Raw genomic sequence first — 21,031 nt, 5'->3', positions numbered from 1 at the left:
ACTCCAAAATTGCTGTAAATGACTCTACACTCTGTGCACCGGCGGGTCCCGTGGCCCCCTCGAGGGAAACAGGTGGGGGAATATGTGTGGCAGGGTCCATGATAATTCCAGTCACTTTCCTGGATAATATAATTCAAAAATAAAAAACTTTTTTTTTTTTTTTTTTTTTTTTTTTCAGACCCCCAGCGCCACAAAAAGCCCCTTAGTGTTACCTGCTAGGGATCCCTATCAATCGAGAGAGAGAGAGAGATAGACCCCCAGGCTCACCACTTGATGCTCAGAGTTTAACTGCAACAGGTTACAGCGCTGTCTTGACAAACAGGAAGTCTTTTGGCTGGCTGCCCAGGAAGAAAGGAGGCGGCTCCGCCCCTCTGCACGCCTTCCGGCGCCTCCCCTAGCTCCACGAGGTGTTTGGATCACCTCAAACATGGCCGCCCCCATGCTGGAGACACGAGGCTACGCCAAAATGGCGGCTCGTGCGATCCAGCAAAAAAAATGGCGGCGGCCTGTACTGAATAGCGGTGTGCTGCAGGGCACACAACACTCTCTCTGCCTGGGGATTTGGCGTGGTTGGCGGTACCGGCCCTGGCGGACCGCATGGCCATTCGGGAGGCCTGCTAATAGCTGGAGATCTGATTAAGAAGGCAGTCTACATGTCCGTGGCTTCTGACTGGTAGGTAGCTTATTCTTATCACCGTAAGATTCCCAGAATGCCACTGATTACAATCTTTTTAACATGTATACAATTAGATTGTTAGCTCCCAAACCAAGCCTCCTGGCTTTTTGCACATAAAATCACACTCAAAGTAGGAGGATCTGTGTCATTTATAGGATAGAGAGGGACTCTATCTTACCATACAGAGAGGGGCCCGCGTTCACCACAAGACCCGTCAGGGGAAAAGGGGGAACATACTACTCACCATACCGGAACCAGGCGGGCACCAACTCCTGACAGTACCCCTCTCCACCGGGGCGGGAGGGCTGTCGACCGATATGGACACCGTGACTCATGGTCTTTGGCGTTTCAGCGAGACTTTTAACTCGCGGGGTCAGTCCTTTAATGGGACTTTGTCGCGGCCGACCCAGCGCGGAGCTAAGGCCTGCACGCGCTCGTAGGCTGAACTGGGGTGACCACCGGATCTCAACATCCAGCCCGTCGCCCAGTTCAGCTTTCTTGCTTGAAGATCTCACAGGAACACTGGAAAAAAAAAAGCGGTCTAAAAAATCTTTTAAGAAAAAAATCTTGCCAGGACCTAAGATCCCAGCAAGGTATCTAGGTCCTTACTCCTAACTAGACAGAAAATAACTGATTTGCTGAGGCAGAGAGAGAGAGGATATACCCTCTGGGACTGCCCCTAGGGTGTGGCCAGAGCTTTTTAATTTCCTGTCTAGTCCTGCTCCTGTGGAGGCAACATAACCCGAAGGTGCTGTATCACCGAGGACTACGTCTGTCAATGAGCGCTAGAGAAAGGATGTCTTATTGTTTTATAGAAATGAAAATGATCACCTACAGAGAGCTGAATTCCAAGACTCCCCCAAAAATTAAAGTGAAAAAATTATGCAGCAGGCTAGTCCATTTTGCTGAAATTTTATTTCATCAACTCAGAATGGTACTCCGTAGTTTGTATGGCCCCCACGTGCTTGTATGCATGCCTGACAACATCGGGGCTGGCTCCTAATTAGACGACGGATGTGTCCTGGGGTATTTCCTCCCAGATCTGGACCAGGGCATCACTGAGCTCCTCACAATGACGTGCAACCTGGCGGCATCGGATGGACCAAAAGATAATGTCCCAGAGTTGTTCTATTGGATTTAGGTCAGGCGAGTGTGGGGGCCATTCAATGGTATCAATTCCTTCATTTTCCAGGAACTGGCTGCATACTCTCGCCACATGAGACCGAGCATTGTAATGCACCAGGAGGAACCCAGGACCCACTGCACCAGCATAGGGTTTGACAATGGATCCAAGGATTTCATCCTGATACCGAATGGCAGTCAGGATGCCATTGTCTAGCCTGAAGAGGTCTGCATTTCTCCATGGATATGCCTCCCCAGACCATCACTGACCCACCACCAAACCGGTCATGCAGAACGAGGTTACAGGCAGCATAATGTTCTCCCTCTGCTTCTCCAGACCCTTTCATGTCTGTCACATGTGCTCAGGTTGAAGCTGCTTTCATCTTTGAAAAGCACAGGGCGCCAGTGGCAGACCTGCCAATTCTGGTGTTCAATGGCAAATTCCAATCCACGGTGCCAGGCAGTGAGCACAGGACCCAGTAGAGGAAGTCGGGGCCCTCAGGCCACCCTCATGAAGTCTGTTTCTGATTGTTTGGTCAGAGACATTCACATCAGTGGCATGCTGGAGGTAATTTTGTAGGGTCTGGCAGTGCTCATCCTGTTCCTCCTGCACAAAAGAACAGATACCGATCCTTCTGATGGGTTAAGGACCTTCAACGGCCCTGTCCAGCTCTCCTAAAGTAACTGCCTGTCTCCTGGAATCTCCTCTATGATCTTAAGACTGTACTGGGAGACACAGCAAATCTTCTACCAGTGGCATGTATTGATGTGCCATCCTGGAGAAGTTGGACTGCCTGTGCAACTGCTAGGGAGTCTAGGCATTGCCTCATGCTATCAGTAGTGACACCGACCCTAGCCAAATGTAAAACTAGTGAAAAACAGTCAGGAAAAAATGAGTAGGGAATAAAAAAAAAAATCTCAGTGGCCTCCACCGGTAAAACCATTCCTGTTTTAGAAGTTGTCTCATTGTTGCCCATCTAGTGCACCTGTTAATTTCATTAACACCAAAGCAGCTGAAACTGATTAACAACCCCCTCTGCTGACTGTCCTAGGAAGCTGCATGACCCCTGACCCTCTGTACAGTGCTGATTCATTCTGTGCTGATCACATGCACCCTTGTAAGAAACAAAAAAACGCTAGCAATACACACCAAACTGAGCATATGCAAACGGACTCCAAAGGCTCTGTCTTATCATTGGGGACAGTGGAAGAAGGGGAGGATCAGGGGAAGACAGGATCAAACAGCCTTTTTACTCAATGTGCAAAATTAACCCTTTAGGTTCCACAGTGATTATAACAAGCAAGCTTTACTGCATAAATAGGCTGATTTTACTGTTGTGGGTTTAGTAAAATTTCAAGTGTCTGTCACACACAGCTCTTTTGGAGCCCGTATTCAGGATCTTAAAAGGTGCAGCAGTTTCACTTTGGTAGCGGCTGAGTGCAAGGTCTCCGCTTTATATATCAAATCCTACTAAATTGCTTGTCTCTTACAAGGGATCAGTTCACACAGTATAGTCCTGAGAAGGCCAAGGAGCTATGTTTGTGGGGTACAGCTCTAAAAGCACCTCCTTCTTCGTAGTCAGCATCTCAACTGTATTTTTAAAGCAACTGGGCCTGATGCTGAAATTGCTTTTGTTTAATTCTTCACTTAGTATGTTCCTACCTTTCAGTTTCAGGTAGTAAATGATGATTCACCAAAAGAGAGAATCTGCATGTAATAAGCTGGACTTTGGCTCACCCTGTGAGTAGTTTAATTACCTCATGGTAACATTTTCTGATGTTGTCATGGTTTTCAATATGTTGTAGTTTACGTTTCTGTTGTTGCCAAGTTTTTAGTTCAAGGAGAACTATAGTCAAAGCTTTTTTGGTTGTACTTCTCCTATGGGTCACAGGAGTGCAGTTCGTTCTGCACTCCTGTGACCCATTTTCAGCTGACAGCGAGCTCCTCTCCTTATGTAAAACTGTACAGAAACAACATTTTTATTTTTTTTCATACAATCACCACCGTTTTTTTTTTTTTGCTAAAGAAACAAAAAAAAATAATTTTTCTAAAATATAAAATAAAATAAAATATTGCAAACTGGTAATTTTTCTCCTTTAATGATGTGTGCAGATCAGACTGCACTGATCGGCTCTTATAGGTGACACAGATGATGAGGCACTGATTGGCAGCACTAATGGGCATTGATTGGTAGCACTAGTGGGCACTGATTAGCAGCACTGGCAGGCAATGTTGGTACTGATAGCCCTGTGACAGAAGCCGGTTACAGACGTTCTTCTTTTCTCCTCACATAACCGGCTTCTGTTTACTTCTGTAATCAGCTGTCATTGGCTGACAGCTGATCACATGCTTAAGGGCCGCTGTGATTTGCCATTTACCACTATTTGTGATCAGTCGAGTCCGAAGGATTCGAGGATCACAGAGCAGGGAGCAAGCAGTATGATCACGGGAGGAACTCTATGGATGCCCTCCCTGCACTGGAAGCCCACGCTGTAGCTGTCTTTTGGCTATAGCATGGGCAGAAAGTTGGTAATTTATGCATCAACATTCCCTCTGATATGGATACTTTCAAGCCATATCTCAGTGCTTAGCAAATGCCTACATTTCTAAATATTCCCTATAAATGAATGTAGAAAGCAGCACTGGCGCAGGGGTGCAATATCATGGACATTCAAGAAATCCATTTTTAAGTTGGGGGGAGTTTTCTTTTGAACACATGTACTCAAGTAGGTTCTGCCACCGTCCCTATATGTATAATGTATAAGGGGTTGCTGGTGCCTCAGACCAGATAGAGTGGGACTTTATGGGCAAGTAAGAGGTATATAAGGTAAGGTAATGAGCATTGACACTCAAAATAAAGTAGGAAATATTAAAATACAATAGTATTTAATCTGAAAATACCAATAGTATATACAACAAGCATTTGGGTGACAGTAGTGCTTGGGATAGAGGCCCAAGTGTGAGGAAGAGAAAGATGATTCCGTGGAATCAGTGACAATAGTGTTATTGGGTGACTAGACCAGTGGATTTTTTCGTTGTCCCTTGAATGTTGATTGGGACATGGTCCTAGAAAAAATCCTAAATAGCTGACGCGTTTCGGCTCTCATGTAAGCCTTTCTCAAAGCGTTCAATCACTCAGTCAGTAGTCTATAAAGGTAATATAAAGTATAATATATAAGGATTTTTAGAACAATTCTTAAGATAAATCTTAGTATTGAACATAAAGCTTGAAAATTACATACATGGGTGCAGCCATTACTTCCGCGCAGAGGCCCCTGTATCCGTTTACAGTCACAGCGGGAATCGTATAGTGCAGGGCCTAGGATTGTAATTGTATCTTAATATATATTTCAGATGAATCATGTAATCATATGTATATGTTTTTTTATATATATATATTCCTCCACTTACAGTTTGAATGCACTGGTGGGAGGTTATTCTCTCCAGAGTCCAGGGGGTAAATTCCCCTCTTTTTTGCCGGGCTCAGATCTAGAGTAATAAATAATATTGTATGTGATATAATTCCAGACAGGAACAAAGCTGTCCGGTAAATATCCCAAAAAAACAGAGTTTCATAAGTGCTTGTGACTTAAAAGGTGCTTAAACGGCTTCCTGAGGTGGTATAATGCAGAAGTTTAAAAGTGACTTTTTAGTGCCAAGTTTATTGAAAAGGAATCGTAGTGAGGGCTTTTCAGTCCGTTAAACTTACATGGAGTAGTCCTTTTGGCTGGCGCAGTGTTGTAGGTACGTCCTCTCCCCTCCGCTGGAGGGAAGTGAGGATTACCTAGCGTTCCCCGGCCTTATGAAGCCCTTCGCGCATGCGCATTGCGCATTGCACGTAGACGGGCTCCGTAGCGGCGTGACGTAGGCACCATTGTCTGCGCCTGCGCTAACTGGATGCGCGCGCAGGCTGCAACCCCGTTGCTGGGGACGCCGTTTGGCCGCCGACACAGAAAAAGGAGCCATCTTCTCCCCGAGGGGATAGGTTGGTCCTGGTAATCCCCTACAGCGGTAGGGGTTACCGTGCCGGGTGTGACTGTGCGGTATACCTGGACTAATCTGCGGAATTTTGGCACACACCCTTGTCTTTACAGTACATGTTATAAATTGTACACAATGGTATACATTGGTCATCACATTGGATTCAAAAATAATGTGTTATAAAAAGATCTTATGAAATGAAATAAATTTTATATTTAACAGCAGTGTTAGATACAAGTCCACCATGGGTAGCCGTGGGTTAAGGAGGGACAGCCCTGATCGTCGGACTACAGATCGCCCCCGGGTCATGTCCATATGCAATCGGGTTCCTAGACACTAATCTAAAAGCAGTATTAGTCTGGTGTGCTGTTTCCAACACTATATACTCAGGAAAAGGGGAGGAAAACCGGTAGGGGAAGGGGGATTTGTTAATTGTGTGTATCTAAAGTCATATAGAGATATTTCACAATCACAGTACTGAAGATCTTGGGATAGATGGATGGGTTGGTTAATCTGTCTTGCCCGAAGCGAAACCTTCAAGAAATGGGCGGAAACTTTCATTTTCATTCAGGCCAGGAGGTTTTGTGGCATGGAGGCGTCTAATCCACCTCATTTCCATCTGAAGTAATCTCTTATTCCAATCCCCCCCACGATGTGGTATATGAATTCTTTCAAGTGCCATAAAAGTAACTTTAGGCATTCGGTTTTTGTGTTCATGGGCGACATGCCTCCCAAGGGGTACATAGAAGTTGCATAATTGCATGCTGTTAATGTGTTGGTTTACTCGTTTGCCAAATTCTTGTTTGGTCTTTCCTACATAGTAGGACCCACATTGACACCGCATAAGGTAGACGACTCCTCTCGTCCTGCAGTTGGTATAATGTCGAGGTTTAAATGACTCCCCATTGGGGAGTATTGTATTGACACATTTTTGTATAACACCACATTGTCCACAATTTCCGCATGGGAAAGTGCCCATGTGTTTACAGGGGTCTTTTCTCGTTTCCTTGTACTCACTGTGTGTGAGTGCTTGCTTCATTGATCCTGCTTTGCGGAATGTGATTTGTGGATTCTCTGTTATGAATGGTTTGACCACGGGGTCTTCTTTTAGAATCAACCAATGTTTAGAGATGATTTTCCGTATTTTTTGGTGGTCGTTTGTAAACCTCATAATTATCCGAGTTTTATTATCTTGTTCTTTGAGTTTTTTGGTGTTTTTATTCTTGAACAAAATATTGTGTCTTTCCTGCTTCTTGACTCTGTTAAAGGTTTTTCTGAGTGTCGTCTTTGTGTAACCTCTTTTTAATAGCCTTGTGGTGAGGATGTCGGCCTCTCTTTGAAAATCTTGTTCAAGTGTGCAGTTTCTTTTAAGCCTAAGAAACTGGCTGTATGGAATAGCATTCTTCAATGGGGTCGGGTGGAAGCTTGACGCATGCAGAATGGAATTGCCTGCTGTCTCCTTCCTATATAGAGTTGTCTTTAAGAGTCCATCTTCACCTTTGATGATCCAGGTGTCCAAAAAGGAGATTTTTTCTTTATCATAGTTAAGGGTAAAAAACATGTTATACTCGTTTTTGTTCATCGATTGTAGGCATTCTTGGATCATACTTTCTGGTCCTGTCCATATAATGAATATATCATCTATGAACCTTTGCCATAAGATGATATTATTGGCAAAGGCTCTATTTTCTTCTTTAGCGAGAAAGTCCTGTTCCCAGGCCCCTAAGTATGTATTGGCATAGGAGGGGGCACAACTTGTGCCCATTGCTACCCCACATATCTGCAAGTAGTAGCTACCATTAAAGACGAAAAAATTGTTGTTTAAAATGTAATCCAGCATCATAACGATAAAATCATTGAACTTTGTATCATGTCCACTTTGTTCCTCCAGGGTTTTTTTAATTACTTCCATTCCCTTTTTATGCGGTATGTTGTTGTATAACGCTTCTACATCAATTGTGATGAGAAACGCTTCATTGGGTATGGTAATACCATCAATGATCTGGAGGAGGTGTACCGTATCTCTTGTGTATGAGGGTAATTTGGTTACATGGGGCCTTAGATAGGCGTCAATGACTTTGCTGGTATTTTCAGTGAGATTGCCATTACCTGATATTATAGGCCTACCTGGTGGGTTATTCCTGTTCTTGTGGATTTTGGGTAGTGCATAGAACGTCGGGGTTCTTGCATGTTTAGTCCTCATAAATTGCCACAATGTTTTTGAAATGATCCCTTGGTTCAATGCTCCATCAATTTTTTTGTAGAAGTCTTCCTTGTATGACTCCACCATAATGGGTAGTATCTTCTTATAACATCGTTTGTTATCCAAGATTTTCTGGCACATCTCTTTGTAGTCCTCGTTGTTCATTAGCACTATGTTCCCCCCCTTATCGGAGGGTTTAATTGTAATTGATTCATTACTTTCTAGTTCTTTAAGTGCCGCTTTTTGTTTTTCAGTAAGGTTGTGCCTGGTGTTATCTCCTTTTAGGTTTTCCAGCTCTCTGGTGATTTCCCTCACAAAGAGGGCTATTGCTGGATTTTCATTTAAAGATGGAAAGATGTGTGATTTTTTCTTAAAGGTCGGGCATTGCGCTCCGGGGGTTTCTTCTGCTTCATCGTCTTCACTTTCAGCAGTAGTATCTTCATCTGTCCAATCATCTATGGCCCCTTCTTCGAGCAACAGATTCAGGTCTCTTATGGCCCTGAATTCAGCTGCGGTTAAATTGGCGGGTGGGGCTTCATTAGTAGTTTTCTTATTGAATTTCACTTTCAGTAGTAAGTTCCTAGCGAACAAATTCACATCCTTTATTATTTCAAAATTGTCTGTGCCCCTGTTGGGGCAAAAAGAGAGACCCAATAAGAGTACTTCCCTTTGATGTTTAGTCAGAATGTGTGTAGAAAGATTTATAATGGTCAGGCCTTCTGGGTCCATGACCTCTTCTTGTGTTATTTGGTCTGTTTTTTTGTTTTCGTCTTTGTGCCTAAAAAAGGCCTCTGAGATTTTTGGTTTCCATCCTTCGCCTGTTGTGACCTGGTGAAGATCTGATGATGTTTTTTTGGCGCTGTGGCGCCCTCATCAGGTTGTGTACTCGATTCAGTTATCGTTGGTTCCTCTGTATCTTGTGAGGATGGATCCTCGTTTTCCTCAGTTTCTTTTTGCTGATTGGTCCAGGGTTTGTCCCTGTATCTATACTGGTGTTGTTCTGCTCCCGATGTGTTGGCTGATGAGTCCGAGGAGTACTGTGGACCCATGTTCCTTGATGATCGGTATGTGGCTCTTCTCGTCTGCCTGTTGTTTATCCATTTATATGCACGGTTTTGCGAAAACGCATTTTTGTCTCTCCAGTATTTCCTTTCTTTTTTCTTTAATATGGTTTTGCTGAAGTCTTCGATGTGCTCTTTGAGTTTCTTTTCCTGTTCACTAAACAGTGGTGCTTCTTTGAGAGGGGTAAGTTTCTCATAAATATGTTTTATTTCTTCATCTAGGGTTTCCATTTGTCTGGTATATTCATTTTGCAGAAGAATCATAAGTTTTTTTGAGCATTCATTTAGGACTTCTTCCCATTCTTTTTTCATCATGGTGGTGATGTTCTCCATGGTCGGAAATATCTGGATCCTGAGACCGACAGGGTTAATGTTCTCATTCACATATCTTTCAAAGGATTTTATATGCCAGAACAGAGCTGACTTCCGTTCTAGGTATCTCTTTAAAGTGCTGAATAGTGCAAGAACATCCGATTCCCTTTGTTCATGACCCTGGAAGTTCTTCTGGATATCCAGCATCAGGTTGTTCCAACTGTCTCCAGTCAGGTTCCCCATAGGTGGGTCCTCCGTTTCGGAGGTACTCATTATCTCTCACTTAATTCTGTGGAGATAGGTGGCTCTGGTTATATTTAGTTTACCTCTTTCCTCTGGGATTTGTGGTCCCACAGAGGGGGTAATTTACCCTAATTCCAGGGCCTATTTGGTTTTAAGTGACTAGGGTCCTGCTGATCAACCCTAATGTAAATATGATTGGATATTTGTGTATATGATGTGAATCAAAAGAACAAGGAGGCTGTGGATGTGTTATCCATCCAAAAATCTAAAAGAGGGGGGGAGTTTTCTTTTGAACACATGTACTCAAGTAGGTTCTGCCACCGTCCCTATATGTATAATGTATAAGGGGTTGCTGGTGCCTCAGACCAGATAGAGTGGGACTTTATGGGCAAGTAAGAGGTATATAAGGTAAGGTAATGAGCATTGACACTCAAAATAAAGTAGGAAATATTAAAATACAATAGTATTTAATCTGAAAATACCAATAGTATATACAACAAGCATTTGGGTGACAGTAGTGCTTGGGATAGAGGCCCAAGTGTGAGGAAGAGAAAGATGATTCCGTGGAATCAGTGACAATAGTGTTATTGGGTGACTAGACCAGTGGATTTTTTCGTTGTCCCTTGAATGTTGATTGGGACATGGTCCTAGAAAAAATCCTAAATAGCTGACGCGTTTCGGCTCTCATGTAAGCCTTTCTCAAAGCGTTCAATCACTCAGTCAGTAGTCTATAAAGGTAATATAAAGTATAATATATAAGGATTTTTAGAACAATTCTTAAGATAAATCTTAGTATTGAACATAAAGCTTGAAAATTACATACATGGGTGCAGCCATTACTTCCGCGCAGAGGCCCCTGTATCCGTTTACAGTCACAGCGGGAATCGTATAGTGCAGGGCCTAGGATTGTAATTGTATCTTAATATATATTTCAGATGAATCATGTAATCATATGTATATGTTTTTTTATATATATATATATTCCTCCACTTACAGTTTGAATGCACTGGTGGGAGGTTATTCTCTCCAGAGTCCAGGGGGTAAATTCCCCTCTTTTTTGCCGGGCTCAGATCTAGAGTAATAAATAATATTGTATGTGATATAATTCCAGACAGGAACAAAGCTGTCCGGTAAATATCCCAAAAAAACAGAGTTTCATAAGTGCTTGTGACTTAAAAGGTGCTTAAACGGCTTCCTGAGGTGGTATAATGCAGAAGTTTAAAAGTGACTTTTTAGTGCCAAGTTTATTGAAAAGGAATCGTAGTGAGGGCTTTTCAGTCCGTTAAACTTACATGGAGTAGTCCTTTTGGCTGGCGCAGTGTTGTAGGTACGTCCTCTCCCCTCCGCTGGAGGGAAGTGAGGATTACCTAGCGTTCCCCGGCCTTATGAAGCCCTTCGCGCATGCGCATTGCGCATTGCACGTAGACGGGCTCCGTAGCGGCGTGACGTAGGCACCATTGTCTGCGCCTGCGCTAACTGGATGCGCGCGCAGGCTGCAACCCCATTGCTGGGGACGCCGTTTGGCCGCCGACACAGAAAAAGGAGCCATCTTCTCCCCGAGGGGATAGGTTGGTCCTGGTAATCCCCTACAGCGGTAGGGGTTACCGTGCCGGGTGTGACTGTGCGGTATACCTGGACTAATCTGCGGAATTTTGGCACACACCCTTGTCTTTACAGTACATGTTATAAATTGTACACAATGGTATACATTGGTCATCACATTGGATTCAAAAATAATGTGTTATAAAAAGATCTTATGAAATGAAATAAATTTTATATTTAACAGCAGTGTTAGATACAAGTCCACCATGGGTAGCCGTGGGTTAAGGAGGGACAGCCCTGATCGTCGGACTACAGATCGCCCCCGGGTCATGTCCATATGCAATCGGGTTCCTAGACACTAATCTAAAAGCAGTATTAGTCTGGTGTGCTGTTTCCAACACTATATACTCAGGAAAAGGGGAGGAAAACCGGTAGGGGAAGGGGGATTTGTTAATTGTGTGTATCTAAAGTCATATAGAGATATTTCACAATCACAGTACTGAAGATCTTGGGATAGATGGATGGGTTGGTTAATCTGTCTTGCCCGAAGCGAAACCTTCAAGAAATGGGCGGAAACTTTCATTTTCATTCAGGCCAGGAGGTTTTGTGGCATGGAGGCGTCTAATCCACCTCATTTCCATCTGAAGTAATCTCTTATTCCAATCCCCCCCACGATGTGGTATATGAATTCTTTCAAGTGCCATAAAAGTAACTTTAGGCATTCGGTTTTTGTGTTCATGGGCGACATGCCTCCCAAGGGGTACATAGAAGTTGCATAATTGCATGCTGTTAATGTGTTGGTTTACTCGTTTGCCAAATTCTTGTTTGGTCTTTCCTACATAGTAGGACCCACATTGACACCGCATAAGGTAGACGACTCCTCTCGTCCTGCAGTTGGTATAATGTCGAGGTTTAAATGACTCCCCATTGGGGAGTATTGTATTGACACATTTTTGTATAACACCACATTGTCCACAATTTCCGCATGGGAAAGTGCCCATGTGTTTACAGGGGTCTTTTCTCGTTTCCTTGTACTCACTGTGTGTGAGTGCTTGCTTCATTGATCCTGCTTTGCGGAATGTGATTTGTGGATTCTCTGTTATGAATGGTTTGACCACGGGGTCTTCTTTAAGAATCAACCAATGTTTAGAGATGATTTTCCGTATTTTTTGGTGGTCGTTTGTAAACCTCATAATTATCCGAGTTTTATTATCTTGTTCTTTGAGTTTTTTGGTGTTTTTATTCTTGAACAAAATATTGCGTCTTTCCTGCTTCTTGACTCTGTTAAAGGTTTTTCTGAGTGTCGTCTTTGTGTAACCTCTTTTTAATAGCCTTGTGGTGAGGATGTCGGCCTCTCTTTGAAAATCTTGTTCAAGTGTGCAGTTTCTTTTAAGCCTAAGAAACTGGCTGTATGGAATAGCATTCTTCAATGGGGTCGGGTGGAAGCTTGACGCATGCAGAATGGAATTGCCTGCTGTCTCCTTCCTATATAGAGTTGTCTTTAAGAGTCCATCTTCACCTTTGATGATCCAGGTGTCCAAAAAGGAGATTTTTTCTTTATCATAGTTAAGGGTAAAAAACATGTTATACTCGTTTTTGTTCATCGATTGTAGGCATTCTTGGATCATACTTTCTGGTCCTGTCCATATAATGAATATATCATCTATGAACCTTTGCCATAAGATGATATTATTGGCAAAGGCTCTATTTTCTTCTTTAGCGAGAAAGTCCTGTTCCCAGGCCCCTAAGTATGTATTGGCATAGGAGGGGGCACAACTTGTGCCCATTGCTACCCCACATATCTGCAAGTAGTAGCTACCATTAAAGACGAAAAAATTGTTGTTTAAAATGTAATCCAGCATCATAACGATAAAATCATTGAACTTTGTATCATGTCCACTTTGTTCCTCCAGGGTTTTTTTAATTACTTCCATTCCCTTTTTATGCGGTATGTTGTTGTATAACGCTTCTACATCAATTGTGATGAGAAACGCTTCATTGGGTATGGTAATACCATCAATGATCTGGAGGAGGTGTACCGTATCTCTTGTGTATGAGGGTAATTTGGTTACATGGGGCCTTAGATAGGCGTCAATGACTTTGCTGGTATTTTCAGTGAGATTGCCATTACCTGATATTATAGGCCTACCTGGTGGGTTATTCCTGTTCTTGTGGATTTTGGGTAGTGCATAGAACGTCGGGGTTCTTGCATGTTTAGTCCTCATAAATTGCCACAATGTTTTTGAAATGATCCCTTGGTTCAATGCTCCATCAATTTTTTTGTAGAAGTCTTCCTTGTATGACTCCACCATAATGGGTAGTATCTTCTTATAACATCGTTTGTTATCCAAGATTTTCTGGCACATCTCTTTGTAGTCCTCGTTGTTCATTAGCACTATGTTCCCCCCCTTATCGGAGGGTTTAATTGTAATTGATTCATTACTTTCTAGTTCTTTAAGTGCCGCTTTTTGTTTTTCAGTAAGGTTGTGCCTGGTGTTATCTCCTTTTAGGTTTTCCAGCTCTCTGGTGATTTCCCTCACAAAGAGGGCTATTGCTGGATTTTCATTTAAAGATGGAAAGATGTGTGATTTTTTCTTAAAGGTCGGGCATTGCGCTCCGGGGGTTTCTTCTGCTTCATCGTCTTCACTTTCAGCAGTAGTATCTTCATCTGTCCAATCATCTATGGCCCCTTCTTCGAGCAACAGATTCAGGTCTCTTATGGCCCTGAATTCAGCTGCGGTTAAATTGGCGGGTGGGGCTTCATTAGTAGTTTTCTTATTGAATTTCACTTTCAGTAGTAAGTTCCTAGCGAACAAATTCACATCCTTTATTATTTCAAAATTGTCTGTGCCCCTGTTGGGGCAAAAAGAGAGACCCAATAAGAGTACTTCCCTTTGATGTTTAGTCAGAATGTGTGTAGAAAGATTTATAATGGTCAGGCCTTCTGGGTCCATGACCTCTTCTTGTGTTATTTGGTCTGTTTTTTTGTTTTCGTCTTTGTGCCTAAAAAAGGCCTCTGAGATTTTTGGTTTCCATCCTTCGCCTGTTGTGACCTGGTGAAGATCTGATGATGTTTTTTTGGCGCTGTGGCGCCCTCATCAGGTTGTGTACTCGATTCAGTTATCGTTGGTTCCTCTGTATCTTGTGAGGATGGATCCTCGTTTTCCTCAGTTTCTTTTTGCTGATTGGTCCAGGGTTTGTCCCTGTATCTATACTGGTGTTGTTCTGCTCCCGATGTGTTGGCTGATGAGTCCGAGGAGTACTGTGGACCCATGTTCCTTGATGATCGGTATGTGGCTCTTCTCGTCTGCCTGTTGTTTATCCATTTATATGCACGGTTTTGCGAAAACGCATTTTTGTCTCTCCAGTATTTCCTTTCTTTTTTCTTTAATATGGTTTTGCTGAAGTCTTCGATGTGCTCTTTGAGTTTCTTTTCCTGTTCACTAAACAGTGGTGCTTCTTTGAGAGGGGTAAGTTTCTCATAAATATGTTTTATTTCTTCATCTAGGGTTTCCATTTGTCTGGTATATTCATTTTGCAGAAGAATCATAAGTTTTTTTGAGCATTCATTTAGGACTTCTTCCCATTCTTTTTTCATCATGGTGGTGATGTTCTCCATGGTCGGAAATATCTGGATCCTGAGACCGACAGGGTTAATGTTCTCATTCACATATCTTTCAAAGGATTTTATATGCCAGAACAGAGCTGACTTCCGTTCTAGGTATCTCTTTAAAGTGCTGAATAGTGCAAGAACATCCGATTCCCTTTGTTCATGACCCTGGAAGTTCTTCTGGATATCCAGCATCAGGTTGTTCCAACTGTCTCCAGTCAGGTTCCCCATAGGTGGGTCCTCCGTTTCGGAGGTACTCATTATCTCTCACTTAATTCTGTGGAGATAGGTGGCTCTGGTTATATTTAGTTTACCTCTTTCCTCTGGGATTTGTGGTCCCACAGAGGGGGTAATTTACCCTAATTCCAGGGCCTATTTGGTTTTAAGTGACTAGGGTCCTGCTGATCAACCCTAATGTAAATATGATTGGATATTTGTGTATATGATGTGAATCAAAAGAACAAGGAGGCTGTGGATGTGTTATCCATCCAAAAATCTAAAAGAGGGGGGGAGTTTTCTTTTGAACACATGTACTCAAGTAGGTTCTGCCACCGTCCCTATATGTATAATGTATAAGGGGTTGCTGGTGCCTCAGACCAGATAGAGTGGGACTTTATGGGCAAGTAAGAGGTATATAAGGTAAGGTAATGAGCATTGACACTCAAAATAAAGTAGGAAATATTAAAATACAATAGTATTTAATCTGAAAATACCAATAGTATATACAACAAGCATTTGGGTGACAGTAGTGCTTGGGATAGAGGCCCAAGTGTGAGGAAGAGAAAGATGATTCCGTGGAATCAGTGACAATAGTGTTATTGGGTGACTAGACCAGTGGATTTTTTCGTTGTCCCTTGAATGTTGATTGGGACATGGTCCTAGAAAAAATCCTAAATAGCTGACGCGTTTCGGCTCTCATGTAAGCCTTTCTCAAAGCGTTCAATCACTCAGTCAGTAGTCTATAAAGGTAATATAAAGTATAATATATAAGGATTTTTAGAACAATTCTTAAGATAAATCTTAGTATTGAACATAAAGCTTGAAAATTACATACATGGGTGCAGCCATTACTTCCGCGCAGAGGCCCCTGTATCCGTTTACAGTCACAGCGGGAATCGTATAGTGCAGGGCCTAGGATTGTAATTGTATCTTAATATATATTTCAGATGAATCATGTAATCATATGTATATGTTTTTTTATATATATATATTCCTCCACTTACAGTTTGAATGCACTGGTGGGAGGTTATTCTCTCCAGAGTCCAGGGGGTAAATTCCCCTCTTTTTTGCCGGGCTCAGATCTAGAGTAATAAATAATATTGTATGTGATATAATTCCAGACAGGAACAAAGCTGTCCGGTAAATATCCCAAAAAAACAGAGTTTCATAAGTGCTTGTGACTTAAAAGGTGCTTAAACGGCTTCCTGAGGTGGTATAATGCAGAAGTTTAAAAGTGACTTTTTAGTGCCAAGTTTATTGAAAAGGAATCGTAGTGAGGGCTTTTCAGTCCGTTAAACTTACATGGAGTAGTCCTTTTGGCTGGCGCAGTGTTGTAGGTACGTCCTCTCCCCTCCGCTGGAGGGAAGTGAGGATTACCTAGCGTTCCCCGGCCTTATGAAGCCCTTCGCGCATGCGCATTGCGCATTGCACGTAGACGGGCTCCGTAGCGGCGTGACGTAGGCACCATTGTCTGCGCCTGCGCTAACTGGATGCGCGCGCAGGCTGCAACCCCATTGCTGGGGACGCCGTTTGGCCGCCGACACAGAAAAAGGAGCCATCTTCTCCCCGAGGGGATAGGTTGGTCCTGGTAATCCCCTACAGCGGTAGGGGTTACCGTGCCGGGTGTGACTGTGCGGTATACCTGGACTAATCTGCGGAATTTTGGCACACACCCTTGTCTTTACAGTACATGTTATAAATTGTACACAATGGTATACATTGGTCATCACATTGGATTCAAAAATAATGTGTTATAAAAAGATCTTATGAAATGAAATAAATTTTATATTTAACAGCAGTGTTAGATACAAGTCCACCATGGGTAGCCGTGGGTTAAGGAGGGACAGCCCTGATCGTCGGACTACAGATCGCCCCCGGGTCATGTCCATATGCAATCGGGTTCCTAGACACTAATCTAAAAGCAGTATTAGTCTGGTGTGCTGTTTCCAACACTATATACTCAGGAAAAGGGGAGGAAAACCGGTAGGGGAAGGGGGATTTGTTAATTGTGTGTATCTAAAGTCATATAGAGATATTTCACAATCACAGTACTGAAGATCTTGGGATAGATGGATGGGTTGGTTAATCTGTCTTGCCCGAAGCGAAACCTTCAAGAAATGGGCGGAAACTTTCATTTTCATTCAGGCCAGGAGGTTTTGTGGCATGGAGGCGTCTAATCCACCTCATTTCCATCTGAAGTAATCTCTTATTCCAATCCCCCCCACGATGTGGTATATGAATTCTTTCAAGTGCCATAAAAGTAACTTTAGGCATTCGGTTTTTGTGTTCATGGGCGACATGCCTCCCAAGGGGTACATAGAAGTTGCATAATTGCATGCTGTTAATGTGTTGGTTTACTCGTTTGCCAAATTCTTGTTTGGTCTTTCCTACATAGTAGGACCCACATTGACACCGCATAAGGTAGACGACTCCTCTCGTCCTGCAGTTGGTATAATGTCGAGGTTTAAATGACTCCCCATTGGGGAGTATTGTATTGACACATTTTTGTATAACACCACATTGTCCACAATTTCCGCATGGGAAAGTGCCCATGTGTTTACAGGGGTCTTTTCTCGTTTCCTTGTACTCACTGTGTGTGAGTGCTTGCTTCATTGATCCTGCTTTGCGGAATGTGATTTGTGGATTCTCTGTTATGAACTCGGATAATTATGAGGTTTACAAACGACCACCAAAAAATACGGAAAATCATCTCTAAACATTGGTTGATTCCAAAAGAAGACCCCGTGGTCAAACCATTCATAACAGAGAATCCACAAATCACATTCCGCAAAGCAGGATCAATGAAGCAAGCACTCACACACAGTGAGTACAAGGAAACGAGAAAAGACCCCTGTAAACACATGGGCACTTTCCCATGCGGAAATTGTGGACAATGTGGTGTTATACAAAAATGTGTCAATACAATACTCCCCAATGGGGAGTCATTTAAACCTCGACATTATACCAACTGCAGGACGAGAGGAGTCGTCTACCTTATGCGGTGTCAATGTGGGTCCTACTATGTAGGAAAGACCAAACAAGAATTTGGCAAACGAGTAAACCAACACATTAACAGCATGCAATTATGCAACTTCTATGTACCCCTTGGGAGGCATGTCGCCCATGAACACAAAAACCGAATGCCTAAAGTTACTTTTATGGCACTTGAAAGAATTCATATACCACATCGTGGGGGGGATTGGAATAAGAGATTACTTCAGATGGAAATGAGGTGGATTAGACGCCTCCATGCCACAAAACCTCCTGGCCTGAATGAAAATGAAAGTTTCCGCCCATTTCTTGAAGGTTTCGCTTCGGGCAAGACAGATTAACCAACCCATCCATCTATCCCAAGATCTTCAGTACTGTGATTGTGAAATATCTCTATATGACTTTAGATACACACAATTAACAAATCCCCCTTCCCCTACCGGTTTTCCTCCCCTTTTCCTGAGTATATAGTGTTGGAAACAGCACACCAGACTAATACTGCTTTTAGATTAGTGTCTAGGAACCCGATTGCATATGGACATGACCCGGGGGCGATCTGTAGTCCGACGATCAGGGCTGTCCCTCCTTAACCCACGGCTACCCATGGTGGACTTGTATCTAACACTGCTGTTAAATATAAAATTTATTTCATTTCATAAGATCTTTTTATAACACATTATTTTTGAATCCAATGTGATGACCAATGTATACCATTGTGTACAATTTATAACATGTACTGTAAAGACAAGGGTGTGTGCCAAAATTCCGCAGATTAGTCCAGGTATACCGCACAGTCACACCCGGCACGGTAACCCCTACCGCTGTAGGGGATTACCAGGACCAACCTATCCCCTCGGGGAGAAGATGGCTCCTTTTTCTGTGTCGGCGGCCAAACGGCGTCCCCAGCAACGGGGTTGCAGCCTGCGCGCGCATCCAGTTAGCGCAGGCGCAGACAATGGTGCCTACGTCACGCCGCTACGGAGCCCGTCTACGTGCAATGCGCATGCGCGAAGGGCTTCATAAGGCCGGGGAACGCTAGGTAATCCTCACTTCCCTCCAGCGGAGGGGAGAGGACGTACCTACAACACTGCGCCAGCCAAAAGGACTACTCCATGTAAGTTTAACGGACTGAAAAGCCCTCACTACGATTCCTTTTCAATAAACTTGGCACTAAAAAGTCACTTTTAAACTTCTGCATTATACCACCTCAGGAAGCCGTTTAAGCACCTTTTAAGTCACAAGCACTTATGAAACTCTGTTTTTTTGGGATATTTACCGGACAGCTTTGTTCCTGTCTGGAATTATATCACATACAATATTATTTATTACTCTAGATCTGAGCCCGGCAAAAAAGAGGGGAATTTACCCCCTGGACTCTGGAGAGAATAACCTCCCACCAGTGCATTCAAACTGTAAGTGGAGGAATATATATATATAAAAAAACATATACATATGATTACATGATTCATCTGAAATATATATTAAGATACAATTACAATCCTAGGCCCTGCACTATACGATTCCCGCTGTGACTGTAAACGGATACAGGGGCCTCTGCGCGGAAGTAATGGCTGCACCCATGTATGTAATTTTCAAGCTTTATGTTCAATACTAAGATTTATCTTAAGAATTGTTCTAAAAATCCTTATATATTATACTTTATATTACCTTTATAGACTACTGACTGAGTGATTGAACGCTTTGAGAAAGGCTTACATGAGAGCCGAAACGCGTCAGCTATTTAGGATTTTTTCTAGGACCATGTCCCAATCAACATTCAAGGGACAACGAAAAAATCCACTGGTCTAGTCACCCAATAACACTATTGTCACTGATTCCACGGAATCATCTTTCTCTTCCTCACACTTGGGCCTCTATCCCAAGCACTACTGTCACCCAAATGCTTGTTGTATATACTATTGGTATTTTCAGATTAAATACTATTGTATTTTAATATTTCCTACTTTATTTTGAGTGTCAATGCTCATTACCTTACCTTATATACCTCTTACTTGCCCATAAAGTCCCACTCTATCTGGTCTGAGGCACCAGCAACCCCTTATACATTATACATATAGGGACGGTGGCAGAACCTACTTGAGTACATGTGTTCAAAAGAAAACTCCCCCCCTCTTTTAGATTTTTGGATGGATAACACATCCACAGCCTCCTTGTTCTTTTGATTCACATCATATACACAAATATCCAATCATATTTACATTAGGGTTGATCAGCAGGACCCTAGTCACTTAAAACCAAATAGGCCCTGGAATTAGGGTAAATTACCCCCTCTGTGGGACCACAAATCCCAGAGGAAAGAGGTAAACTAAATATAACCAGAGCCACCTATCTCCACAGAATTAAGTGAGAGATAATGAGTACCTCCGAAACGGAGGACCCACCTATGGGGAACCTGACTGGAGACAGTTGGAACAACCTGATGCTGGATATCCAGAAGAACTTCCAGGGTCATGAACAAAGGGAATCGGATGTTCTTGCACTATTCAGCACTTTAAAGAGATACCTAGAACGGAAGTCAGCTCTGTTCTGGCATATAAAATCCTTTGAAAGATATGTGAATGAGAACATTAACCCTGTCGGTCTCAGGATCCAGATATTTCCGACCATGGAGAACATCACCACCATGATGAAAAAAGAATGGGAAGAAGTCCTAAATGAATGCTCAAAAAAACTTATGATTCTTCTGCAAAATGAATATACCAGACAAATGGAAACCCTAGATGAAGAAATAAAACATATTTATGAGAAACTTACCCCTCTCAAAGAAGCACCACTGTTTAGTGAACAGGAAAAGAAACTCAAAGAGCACATCGAAGACTTCAGCAAAACCATATTAAAGAAAAAAGAAAGGAAATACTGGAGAGACAAAAATGCGTTTTCGCAAAACCGTGCATATAAATGGATAAACAACAGGCAGACGAGAAGAGCCACATACCGATCATCAAGGAACATGGGTCCACAGTACTCCTCGGACTCATCAGCCAACACATCGGGAGCAGAACAACACCAGTATAGATACAGGGACAAACCCTGGACCAATCAGCAAAAA

General features: G+C 42.7%; 1 protein-coding gene across 20 annotated transcripts in view; it reads right to left on the bottom strand.

The window, feature by feature from the left end:
- The window catches only part of GPHN (gephyrin), an 868,578-nt gene that overhangs the window by 662,411 nt on the left and 185,136 nt on the right, over positions 1-21,031 (bottom strand). The window lies entirely within an intron of this gene.

This window comes from Pelophylax lessonae (assembly GCF_965119305.1).
Source record: "Pelophylax lessonae genome assembly, chromosome: 13".
Lineage (NCBI taxonomy): Eukaryota > Metazoa > Chordata > Amphibia > Anura > Ranidae > Pelophylax > Pelophylax lessonae.
Note: the sequence above shows the minus strand (reverse complement) of the source record. Positions and strands in the feature narration are given on the sequence as shown.